Source organism: Boleophthalmus pectinirostris, unplaced genomic scaffold (genome assembly GCF_026225935.1).
Source record: "Boleophthalmus pectinirostris isolate CB_2022bp ecotype Guang Dong unplaced genomic scaffold, ASM2622593v1 HiC_scaffold_9, whole genome shotgun sequence".
NCBI classification, from domain to species: domain Eukaryota; kingdom Metazoa; phylum Chordata; class Actinopteri; order Gobiiformes; family Gobiidae; genus Boleophthalmus; species Boleophthalmus pectinirostris.
In genome coordinates, this window is record NW_026571541.1 from 30,645,977 (window position 1) to 30,659,550 (window position 13,574).

The 13,574-nt window shown below is 41.2% G+C and overlaps 1 protein-coding gene across 1 annotated transcript in view; it reads left to right on the forward strand.

Annotated features, from left to right (window-relative positions):
• LOC110168350 (protocadherin-16-like) overlaps positions 1-13,574 on the forward strand; it is a 477,426-nt gene that overhangs the window by 39,288 nt on the left and 424,564 nt on the right.

Genomic DNA, 13,574 nt, shown 5'->3' on the forward strand with positions numbered 1-13,574 from the left:
TGCAGGAACTCCACTATGTTTTTAAACTCCATATAAGTAAACAACTATCACTAGAATCACTTGGATAATTTCAGCCCTGGAATTGCCAATCTTTACTGAACTAAATGCAAAAAGGCAGCTGTGGACTTAAAAACTACCTCTTCATGACATCACAAGGTGGACCTGAGTGTTTTGAGCTTGCAGGTTTACTCAAACATGTGTGAATGAAACAAAAACACAACTCCACGTCTGTTTTTGAGGAGGTGACAACATTATAGCATGACTTAAAGCTCACAAATGATCCAAAAGATTTGAGTAAAGATGTATTTAGTTTAAAAACAAAGTGGAGCACTTCCTGTATTACCACATGACATCACAGGTTTTAACTCTGATTAGTTGTGTCAGAAAGCCTGGACACTAATGCTCCTTAGAAAATAGCACTGACTTGAAAAGCACTTTAGAAAATGTGGGAGGGTGAGGGCTGTTTTTAAAGACTGTATTTGACATGCAATATTTTAAACTATTTATTCCTATGATTATTTATGCTGCTGTTGACCTGGACCTGAGTGCAGTTTTTCCTTTCCGTGTATTTTTTTTATATTGAAATGACAAATAATTCAGATTCTGACAAGGTGGAACAGAGCGTTTCCCATTTCAGAGAAGAACTCAGACTGAGGGCCTGTTTACAAGAGAACGTTTGCAGGTAAAAATGACAAAATCTTTTATAAGAAGTGCTTTTCATTTAGACGCTGATGGCATTTCTGAGGCTTAAAAACGCAAAAATCTGAAACCACCCTCCAGAGTGGAAAAGTTGAATACGCTCCACCATAGTGTTTCTGTCTACACTGCCCAAGACGCAAAACTTTGGTCAGATCTGTTCACGTCACGTACGCATTTACGTCACATACATCAAAACTGAGCCACATGGCATGCACACCCAATCAAATTCCACACACTTTTGCATCACCGTATGCACGCAGATTTCCTTCTGAAAACGTTCGTCTAAACGCCGAATAAAAAGTGAAGACGCAATTTGTGTCATTCCTTCATTCTTTTTTCAATATAAAACCAAAAATAGGAAAACAAAAAAACAACTATTTTCTTCATTATTTGTCTCCAAAATCAAAATGAAAAAAAAACAGATAATGATTTGTTTTTTCAGTTTTCGATTTTGTGTTTAAATGAAGAATGGAAAGAAACAGATAATGGCTGTTTCCTGTTTACGTGACTTATGTGACTGCGATGCCGAAGTTTTGCACTGAATACGGACTGAACCAGGACTGATCCAGGTCCAGGAACAGACCGGAACCAGAGCAGACCAGAGAGGGACCAGACTGGACTCCGAGCTTTGACTCCGAGCCTCCGCGGGGTCTGAGTCTCGGTCTGGTCCCGGTCTGGTCTTAGTCTCGGTCTGGTCCCGGTGTGGTCTCAGTCCCGGTCTGGTCACGGTCTGGTCTCAGTCTCGGTCTGGTCCCGCTCTGGTCCCGGTCTGGTCCCGGTCTTGTCCCGGTCTGTCTCAGTCTCGGTCTGGCCCGGTCTGGTCCCGGTCTGGTCCGGTCTGGTCCCGGTCTGGTCTCAGTCTCGGTCTGGTCCCGGTCTGGTCTCGGTCTGGTCCCGGTCTGGTCTCAGTCTCGGTCTGGCCCCGGTCTGGTCTCAGTCTGGTCCCGGTCTGGTCTCAGTCCCGGTCTGGTCACGGTCTGGTCTCAGTCTCGGTCTGGTCCCGGTCTGGTCTCAGTCCCGGTCTGGTCACGGTCTGGTCTCAGTCTCGGTCTGGCCCCGGTCTGGTCTCAGTCTCGGTCTGGTCCCGGTCTGGTCTCATTCTAGGTCTGATCCCGGTCTAGTCTCAGTCTCGGTCTGGTCCCGCTCTGGTCCCAGTCTGGACCCGTTCTGGTCTCAGTCTCGGTCTGGTCCCGCTCTGGTTCTGGTGTGGTCTCAGTTTCGGTCTGTTCCTGGTCTGGTTTCGGTCTCAGTCCTGGTCTGGTTCCGGTGTGGTCCCGGACTTGGATCAGTCCTGGTTCAGTCACATCGCAGTCACAGAAGTCACGTAAACGGGAAACGGGCCGTTATCCATTTTTTCCATTTTTCATTTAAACACAAAACTGAAAACTGAAAAAATGAATCGTTATCCTTTTTTTTTTTTTCATTTTGGTTTTGGAGACAAATAATTAAGAAAATAGCTGTTTTTTTCATTTTCTTATTTTTGGTTTTATATTGAAAAACAAATGAACAAATGATACACGAATTAGACGCGTTGCCACTTTTGCGTCTTATATTCAGACCGTCATCATATAAACGTAACCTAAATATGCAGAATTTGTGTGTTAAAGAAGTGTGAATGAAACAAAACAACACACAACTCCATGTCTGTTTGCGATGAAGAAACTTTAACAAAAAAATTAAGACAAAAACGTGCATTATCCAAAAGGAGACGATAGAAACACCCAAAACTCAAGCGTAACAATGGTTGAACGCTGTCACCAAAACACAAAATTCCTGTTGCCTTGACTTCTCTTCTCTCTTGTGCATTCACACTATGACAGACATCCATGCTGAAGCCTAATAATGGGGCTATTCTTACTCCACAGCCTCTCCAGGGCCTTTCTGCAGAGCCTTGTTAACTCTAATCACCTCCAAATCTGCAACACCAAAATGGGCTCCTGTCTGCAGCGTTTAACATCTCCTACATGTTTAGAAGAGCATCCCCAAACTCGGCGGTGCAGGCTCAGACCCAAGTCTCATTTTGATGTACGACGAAACTGCATGTAAGAATGTCATTTCACACGTTTCACGGCGCTGGTAGCTAGTTAGGGGGTGATGTAACGTTGGTTGCAAGGCTGCCGTCGTGATTTTAAAGCTATAAAAAGCAAACGGGCTGAAGCAAAAAGGTGAATTTAAGTTCTAGACGAGTCAGAAGCGTGGACGTAAGTGGGTCAGGAGTCTCGCCCGTTTGACCAAGATGTGTCCACAGATGAAGTCAGATAGAGCAAACTCGTATGAACTCTACAGAAGGGGTTCAGCGTTTTTCAGGACAGCGACCCCAAAAATGATGGTGGAGAGCTGGAGCACGGACCCCCAACTATATATATGGCATACAATTGTGTTTTATATTAAATTGAGCCTAATGTCGTGTATAAACAGCTACTCTGTTCTTGTACATTCAATAGGCGAGTTTCATTGTTGACAAAAGCCCACGTTGCATGCTGGGAGTTATTTCGGTCGGCGGCAATAAACACTAATTCAACATGACGGACGGAGCGAGAAAGCACGTAAAGGGTATTGATCCCGGTTATTTATCCACTCTAACGGCAGAGGACCCAAGACCATTTGACCAGAAATTGGTCATAAGCATCGATGGAGCCAAATCACCCTTTTCAACCCCGACAAAAGGTGGACCAAACCAAATTTCTGGTCGGAATCGCCAACTACCTGGACAAATATTCACTTCGGCGATATCCACAATGACTTGGTGGAAACTCCTGGGCCATTCACAGCAGAAAAGATGAAAACCTCCAAGAGTCTCGATGTGTTGTTGAACTTGTTGGAGTCCACGGTTTGTTAGGATCTTCTACGTTTGCTCTGCGAATGTTTGAAAGCCGTTTAATTCGCCGTTAGCGGTTCTTTTCACTGGGAATACGAAAAAGACATTTTCCTTCTTCCGTGCTTCTATTTGTGTATCCGATTATGCAGCAGGAATTTACCATTATCGGGGATAAATACGCGAGGTTACGCACTGTGTTTGACGCTACCGTGTTTCTTGCCTCCGACCAAAATATTTCCCAGCAGCAACGCGGGCTTTTAATAACAATGATGTCAGCTGAAACTCGCCTATACTAGGGGGATATTGCATCGAAGTTGCTTAACAAGTCCAGGCTTATCCTGAAATCCTGAACTGAAACTACCTCCGTCTCCTGATTAAACCTCAAGTTGTTCCATAACAGAAATAAGCCCTTGATTAAAGCCAATTCAGGCCTGAAGTTTAAGTGGTGCTTTGTGCGCTCACGGTGACTCTGGTAAGGTCAGAGCAATGTAGCAACGACATCGTGGAAAATGGGCTCCAAGTGTGACTTTTTTAATGATCTGATTAAACGAATTAAACGAGCCACAGCGCGCACGGACAAGAGTTTGATTTGGGCCGCAGAACTTTTCCGGTCATTCTGATCTGAGGAGCGAGAGGAAAGACACGACTCCCTCCTCCTCTATTGGTCTGTCCCCTACGCAGCCAGCCTCCTCTCTGTCCACGGAGCGATCGGGATAAGAGGAGGAAGCTGCGGAGTGCGGACTCGGGAGTCTGGTTAATACTCCCGGGGAATGAAGTTGTCTGATCCCTTCCTGATGCGTGGTAGAACATGCAGAGCTTACGTTGTGTGTAAAACTAAAGCAGTAACGGAACGCTACGGTAAACGATAAATGATAAAACCCGCGCCGAGGTATTTGCGGTTTGACAGGGAGTGAGAGACGAGGAAATGAAAAGAGACAGACGTGATGAAGGAACCCACTGTAAACCAGTTCATCCTCATCCTTCAGAAATGCAACCCCCTTGCAGTACCCCCCCTTTTGGAGACCTCTGCTCTAGAGCTCGGAATTGAAGCATCCCGCGCCTTTACAGCAGTCGCTACAAACTGCTTATTATGTTTTGGTTGTGGCTTGAAGAGTGTGGTCATTTTTGGAGGTGGATATGACACATAACCTGGCTCAAAGATTGATCTGCGTGTCAGTCTGAATTGAGTTCTACACATTATCGGAAAAGAGATCTACAAATTATCGGAAAACGGATCTACAAATTATCGGAAAAGAGATACCACTGTAATTATTTACCACATATGAGTTTATAAGTGCTGTTCACATCTTTAAAGGCCCCATATGACGCAAATTTGTACTCTTGTGAACTTTAAATCATGTTAAAATGCTGTTAGCTCCTCAAAAACAGACCTGGAGTTTGAGTGTTTGAGTAACGGATTATTATTAGTCTGTCCCCATCTCCAAAGCTCCAAAATGCTCTGTTCCACCTTTGTTAACAGCTCCTTTTACCTTTTATTCAGTAGAGATGGGCAATTGCATGGTTGAAATTATCCAAATGATTCTAGAGAAGGTATTTTTAGTTTAAAAACACATTGGAGCACTGCTTGTATTACCACGTGACATCACAAGGTCTAACAGAGTGTTGAACTTGGCCTAAATATGCAGGATTTGTGTGTTAAACAAAAGTTCTGTCATAACGATTATCTGAATCTGATTCGATCGAAGCATCACAACAGCAGAACGAGGCGAAAAATCAAAGTTTGATTTTTGCTGCTCTGTGATTGGTCCACCCACCAGATTATCTTTACAGCGCGGGAATCCATCTTACTGTGAAAGGTCATAGGACACCTGCTTTCCTCTAAAGAGCAGAGTTCAGATCAGGTCCGATAATCCAGCGTGACCCAACGGAAGCCCACGCACTCATAGAACTGGAGTTAGATGAAGTAACCTGAGTTTTGTACAGAAAAGGCTATTAGTGGCACGTTTACGTCACAAACCAGGAAGATGTTTAGAAATATGCAATGACAACTTCCTGCAGGCTCTGTTTGCTGTGTTTAGTCTGACAAAATCTTTGAAAATGGGAAAATGGCCCGGTTTTCTTCATCTCCATGTCATTGTAGTGTTCTGTTTTGTTCACCTATTTAACAATTACAACCATGCCTCAGTTTTTATCATTTCCCCACTGACGCACAATTCTGAGTGCACTGGGTTCATGCGATTAGAATGAGATGATGCGCCAAATTTAACATGATTCCAAACAGCAGAGCGTTGCCTCTGATCACGTTTACTTCGGTGGGTTTGATCACAGTCCGTCAGCGAGCCCATTGTTGGGAACTACGCTGGAAGTTGCCATCGCATGTTTCCAAATTTTGTGACGTAAGCGTGAATAGAGCCTTTAAGAACATCTGATAGAGGTTTGTGTTTTTACATGTGTGGAGTGTTTGACTCGCCTGATTCATGTCTGTCTGATGAACCGTCTGATGAACCGGCTGACCTCGCAGCATTAGGATTTGTTCGCTCAACTGCAGCCGGGTACTTTAACCAATCGCTGTTATTTGGTCGTGACATGTGTAATGTGCCAAATCCCGTAGGAAGAAGGGCAATAACGTCTTTCCCCTTGATCAAATTCACTAAACATTCTCTTTGTTCCGGCTTTAAATCCTCGATCTTCGGAATCTTTGCCAACACAGAATGTATGTATATGTCTACATCCATCTCGACCGCTTTGTTTACTGTTGTGTTGTACCACAAAATGGACCCAGACAGGCGCTCGAGTTTGACATCGTGGCTTCACAGCTCTTCACTGATCTACAACTTCTGGGGTTCTTGCAAACCGTCTAGTGTATTCCGATTCCTGACCTTATCGTTGGAGAGAAATGAAATTGAGCAGAGGCACTAGGTGGCGCCAGTCTGTCTAGTGTTTGACCTGTTTGTCTCCACTTTAGGCCGTCGTTGCGTCTCTCCTCTTCTTCCCCTCCTCTCTTCAGATTTGCTCTTTCGTTCACGCACCTTCTCCCCTCATTGCATATTGGAACGCTTGATTTACTTGGGAGCTAGACAAAAGACATTTCTGATGAGAATCTAATGCCTGGTCTCAGGTCTGGGCTCTTAGGACATTTATATTTTATTTTGAGCATATTTTGTCCTCATTTGAACTTCCAGGCTGACTTCACATCAATCTCGTTATTCTCAAACCGCCCTAATCCCAACAGTCCATGTATTACCATGTGACAGACGGGCTAATACAGATACCATTACCGAGTCTGTGATGTGGTAAAGGAGGGAGAGAGAGGACCACCAGGGATCAGCACACATAATACTGTTTGCTAACCGCTCGCCCCTACCCACAGTCCCCTGCTCTCGGGGGCTGTCATGTTCAAATTGGATCTAATCAATTTTAACTCCACACGTTTCCAATAAGACGTGTTTACACCGACTCATTAAGCGAGATCGTTCGATATTTGTGAATTCGCAAACTCACGCGAATCCATCTGGCCGCGCTCTCGCTGTTGTGATTGGGCCCGGGCCACCAGCGTTTCAGACCAATCACGGCGCCGCGTTGTGGTTTGGGCGGAGTCAAAGGTGAACCGGGTGAACCAAAACAAACACGGCGACGCATATGGACGAGCTTCAGCCTGTTTTGAAAAATGTGTAGAGGTAAGAGTTTTGTGCATTTGAGGAGAGAAAGATTTGCTTTTCTCTTCAGCTGGATTCAACTAAAGTTCGATTTTTGTAGCTTGTTCCGCTGTCGTGACGCTTTGACCAATTTTTGTGTCAAACATCTGTGAATGAAACAAAACACAACTCCAAATAGCAGTGTGTAGCATACTCAGCTCAAGCCCTAGCTCAACTAATGTAACAACTATATAATAATACTAATTGAAATACTCAAAACAAGGCAACTAAATGAAATAATGAAACAACATGACCCTATTTGGTCGAACTCAAGTGCCGTTGGGTGACCACTAGGGATGGGGCGTCCAGCAGTAAGCTTCTGTTTGTGTAGATGTGCATTCTGTCCACTGATCTCAAGGTTGGTGGTTTTTCGAATACAGTTCACTGAGTCCAGCTCCCACAGATGAATGCTGTCGTTGTGTCCTTGGGCAAGACACTTAACCCACCACTGCGTTCACTGGTGTGTGAATAGGTGAGTGGTTCCTTGTTGTAAAGCGCTTTGAGTGCCTTGAAGGTGGAAAAGCGCTATAGAAAAATGTGACCATTTACCACGTAACAATATCCAAATCTCTGTACGATGTTTTCACGGTGTACATCTCACAGTACGATGTTTTATTCCAATATTGAGGGATAGTGAGGGAAATTATAAATATGGTCATAATCCAAAAAAATGTATTGGATCATCAGGTAGATTGGACTGAAACAGAGCAAAGGATCATGGTCTATGTCAGGCATGTAGAAACTACGGCCCCTGGGCCAAATGCGGCCCTCCAACAAATTTTTCTTGTCCCTCAGGCTTCCAGGTGACTTGGCCCAAATGACCTTACATCAATTAAAAATTAACTTTTTACTGCAACGTTTTTTTGAAAATCTACCTTGATAAAGCGAATATTGAATATTTAGTGTGTAGTTTTAAGAATCTTAGCATGAATAAAGACTGATGGCTCATTGAAATGTGTTAAATATGCACATATTTCAATTATTCACTGTACTGAGCACCAGTCTACGGCTCTCGATCAGCCCTCTGCTTGGTCTGTGTTTAGATATGTGGCCCTTGATGAAAAAAGTTTTTACACCCCTGGTCTATGTAGTTCTTGTAATTTTTTGTTGTTGCTGCACCATAACAATGAATTTCAGCAAAGAAACTTGGAATTTTATTATGATGACCCACGTATTATTGTGAGACTTTTGATGATATGGTATCACGATATTTTGGTTATTGTTACATTCCTAGTGACCACAGGTGAAAAGACTGGGGGTCTGTGTCAACGTCAGTGCACCGTGGGCAGAGAGAGTCGGGTCTGGAGAGTAAATAGTGCAAGTGTTTTATAAGTTTACCCCCACTGACATATATGCATGGGTATGGATCTCTCTCTCTGTGTTTGTGTGAGCGAGAATGACACAATCACATGAAAAAAAATGAAAAAAGAGGCAGAATCTTACACTGTTGGCCAGGCGGGTTATTCTGATGCGCTGGAAAGATCCTCACCCACCCACTCACTCCCAATGGATAAAAGATGTCTTCTCATTTATGAAACTGGAGAAAATATCTCTTAAAGGCTCTGGCTCCAAATTTACTGAAGCCTGGTGACCTTTTATAGATCATGTCATGTCCCTGAGATTGGAGGTGACCCCATGAGTTGTGTTGTTGTATTCATGAGTATCAAGTAAGGATGTGACAATAACCGAAATATCGTGATATCGTATCAAAGTTCTCACAATAATATCCTGGACCATCACAATATATCGAATTACAAGTCTCTTTGCTTAAATTAAGAGTTATGGTGCAGCAATAGCTAAAAAAAAGACAGAGGGAACTACATAGACCATGATCCTTTGCTCCATTTCAGTGCAGACGACAAGAAGAAATAACAGTTCTAAGCACTTTTAAGACTTAGTTCTTTGGACTAAGTCTTGTTAAGGCATTTTAAGAGGAAAACGTAGCAAATTCACAGTTTTGTTAGTCTCTGCAACAAAATTATCGCAATAAATATCGTACCATGAGATGTTTATTTGTGAAAATATCATATCTAAAGCTTTGGATATCGTTACATCCCTTGTATCATGTGGTTGATATAACTAAGCTGAATGTTTTAGTAGCACATATTCTGTGTTTTAGGGTTAGGGTTGTCTTTTTTGTTGTTGTTTTTTGTTGGCCTTTTTTCCCTTGTTTTTGGTTTCTCTCTTTTCTCTTTTTCTTATTTTAAAGGTGTGTACATTGTAAACTGTTAACATTGTATATTGGCCCTGAATAGTACACATCTCTTAGTAAATTGACTTTTATATTTTCGAAAAGCTTCAATAAATCATACATAAAAAAAGAAGCGGAATCAATTTGTGGCGCTCAGTTTGGTCTATGTACTGGAAACACCGAGACATGTTTGTGATGGAAACAGATCATAAAATAGAGTAATACGGACCCTTTAAAAGCGCTCAGATCTCCTCCGCTATTAAACTATTTCTACCAACTTCCACGTTCGCAAAACTTTCTCTCGGCTGCTTCTGCGAGGTACGACTTGCATTGTGTCTATAACTATTGGCATCTCCCGAGTCCATATCTCCATGGTAACACCTTGAGCCGCTCTGCCCGTCTATATTGACACCTGCGTTTCGTGTCAGGACGACGCATCGACTGCGGATTGGCAACGCGAGGACATCTGCTAGCTTTAGAGTAGCCTTTAGCGATTTAGCCGGGGAGCTCATTATGTCAGGCCTGGGCGGATCATCACCGAGGCTAATTAGCAAAGTTTACTTCCACCATTGAGCTGTTGGCCGTGTTATAGCTGCTGTCATCGCTGGAAGCCAATGAATAGAAGGGCACGGGTGTTTTACTATTGGCAGAAACCGTCAGTGTGGGTTGTATAATTTGAGCATTACTCGTACGGATTTGGGTCGACTACTAAAATAATTATGTATCGCAGCCTCAGGACAGTGCAAATGGAAAATGATTTAAAGGGCCAATATTACGCCGTTTTCTGATCTATGGCATAATGTTTTTTGCTCATCACAAACACGCCCGGAGTTGTGTTTTGTTTCTTTCACACATGTTTAACACATAAACCCTGCAGATTTAGAGTTCTTCTCTCATGTTAAAAACAAAACAAAACAAAAAACACTCCTTCTTGTGATGTCGTGTCATAAACAGTGTTGGGGAGTAACAGATTACATGTACCGGAGTTACGTAATCAGAGTACAAATTATGAGTAAGTATATTCGGTTACAGTTACTGTTTCAGTGAGTGGTAATTGGATTACAGTTACTTTGTTGAAATAAATGGATTACACGGCAGTATTTTTCTGTTTTCACATTTTGGGCTATATCCCCCTTTTTTTTTTTTTTTTCCCCCCCGGTAATTCCACTCATTCCCGGAAAATAAACCAGGTCTAAACCAGGTCTAAACCAGGACTAAAACCAGGATTAAAACCAGGTCTAAACCACGACTAAAACCAGGACTAAATCAGGACTACAGCAGGACTAAAGGCAGGTCCAAACTAGATCTAAATCAGGTCTAAACTAGATCTAAACCAGGTCTAAACCAGGTCTAAACCAGGTCTTAAACCAGGACTAAAACAGGACGAAAACAGGACTAAAAGCAGGGCTAAACTAGATCTAAACCAGGTCTAAAACCAGAACTAAACCAGGTCTAAAACCAGAACTAAACCAGGACTAAAACCAGGACTAAAACCAGGTCTAAACCAGGTCTAAACCAGGTCTAAACCAGGTCTAAACCAGGACTAAACCAGGTCTAAACCAGGACTAAACCAGGACTAAACCAGGACTAAACCAGGACTAAACCAGGACTAAAACAGGACTAAAACAGGACTAAGCCAGGACTAAAACAGGACTAAGCCATACATGGACCATGTCTCCTCCTCTTCTATCAATAATATTTTTAATGTGGTTCAGTAAAGTCTGGGCTTTTCATTTTCTTTTAGCAGACAAAACATCTTATGTTATGATTTCCTCTTTGCTTCTCTACAGCAAATCAAGTAATCCAAAGTATTCAGATTACATTACTCACTTTAAGTAATTTAATGGATTATGTTACAAACTACATTTTGGGGTATGTAATCTGTAATCTGTAGGGGAATACATTTTAAAAGTAACCTTCCCAACCCTGGTCATAAACCATGGATCTATTAAAATAACCGCATAGGGTATTGCCTCTCATAGTTGCCTCCAGTTGACGTCGTGGACACTCACTGGTGCTACCGCGAAAAAAATCCCTCTGACCGAGAGAGGATTTTTCTCATGGAGCGCAATATAATCACAAACTGCTCGTGTTCGGCTGACAGGGCACCTACAACTTTTTAAAAATGTTCTATTTCACCAGCCCCTCCATTCCCAAAGATCTCAGATTCCTCATTCAGACTCTCATTATGCTGGCAAAGTATCATAGACACAAAGCCAAATAGGCTCAAAATAAACCAAATATTCATCAGTATACAATATTTTCAAACAATAAAACAGGTCCAAAACAAAAAAGCAGTTAAAACTTAGTATAGTGTGAAGTATAATATAGCTTTATTTAATTTATGACATTATTATTATTATTATTATTATTTATTTATTTATTTTTTTGTTATTTAGTTTTGGTTTCATTCCTTCTGCTCTCCTGTGTGATAAATTGCAAACCATCCCCTTATTGTAGGGGAAAAAAAAAAAAGATGTATGTATGTCTGTATATGTATGTATGTCTGTATGTATATGTCTGTATGTCTGTATGTATATGTATGTATGTCTGTATGTATATGTATGTATGTCTGTATGTATGTATGTCTGTATGTATGTATGTATGTATGTATGTATGTATGTATATGTATGTATGTATGTATGTATATGTATGTGTCTGTATGTATCTGTATGTGTCTGTATGTATATGTATGTATGTCTGTATGTATATGTATGTATGTCTGTCTGTATATGTATGTATGTCTGTATGTATATGTATGTATGTCTGTATGTATGTATGTCTGTATGTATATGTATGTATGTATGTATATGTATGTATGTATGTATGTATGTCTGTATGTATATGTGTGTATGTCTGTATGTATATGTGTGTATGTCTGTATGTATGTATGTCTGTATGTATATGTATGTATGTCTGTATATGTATGTATGTATGTCTGTATATGTATGTATGTGTATATGTATGTCAGTATGTGTATATGTATGTCAGTATGTGTATATGTATGTCAGTATGTATGTGTATGTCAGTATGTATGTGTATATGTATGTCAGTATGTATGTGTATGTATGTATGTCAGTATGTATGTGTATATGTATGTATGTCAGTATGTATGTATATGTGTGTATGTGTATATGTATGTATGTGTATGTCAGTATGTATGTGTATATGTATGTATGTGTATGTCAGTATGTGTATGTATGTTTGTCTGTATGCCTGTATGTATGTATGTTTGTCTGTATGTATTTATGTTTATGTTTATGTGTGTACATGTATATTTTCCACCCCTCACTCCTGCCATAACTGTGAACTGGACTTTGCATTGGTGCACTTTATAATGTGTATAACTCTGGTGTTTTGTATTGTTGCTATGTTTTCTGCAATAAAAAAAAAAAAAAAAAAGAAGGTTTTCATAGAAGAAAACCATGTCGACTTTGAGCTGATGCGTAACAATCCCATCTGCAATTTATACTGCAATTTATTGCTGTTTTGTCATGTTGTTCTGTTTCTGTAATAATAGTTTTTTTTTAAAACTTTCAAAAATGTCGGATTTTGTGGCGATTTTTACCTATTTTTAGATCATAACGTTTTTCTCAGTTCAAAACCCTTCAGTTGTCTTAAAAAACGCTTTATAATCGTTAGCTCCGGCTTCGCTCTAGCTCCTCTCGCTCTGATTGATCAAAGCGATCACATGATACATAAGACTGCGCCATCTGGAGTCATGCGCCATTGAGCTCGGCCCATTGACTTGAATGGGCGGCCATGTTTAGACCCCGGGGCGTACCATAAACCCTCTCTGTGTGGCTAATGTAGCTGTTGAAAAGCTTGAAAACTGTAGCGTCATGACATCACAAGGTGGAACAGAGCATTTTGAGCTTTGGAAACATACAGACTAATAACAACAACTTACTTAAACGTGTGAATGAAACATAACACAACTCCGGGTATGTTTTTGATGAGGTTATAACATTATAACATGGCTTAATGCTCACAAGAGTCACTTTCAATATAGGACTGTTAAAAGACACATATTGTGGCATTTTATGACACTGTTGTCTCACTAAAAAACAAATCTGGAGTTGTTTTTATCTTTATTCATAAACCTTGTGTAGTAAGTTTGCTTTCCCCTGAGCCAAAACACTCAGATTTGAAATTTCCCAGTATTGTCGCGTCAGAGATAGAGACCCTGTGCAGATTTTAAGTCCATAAA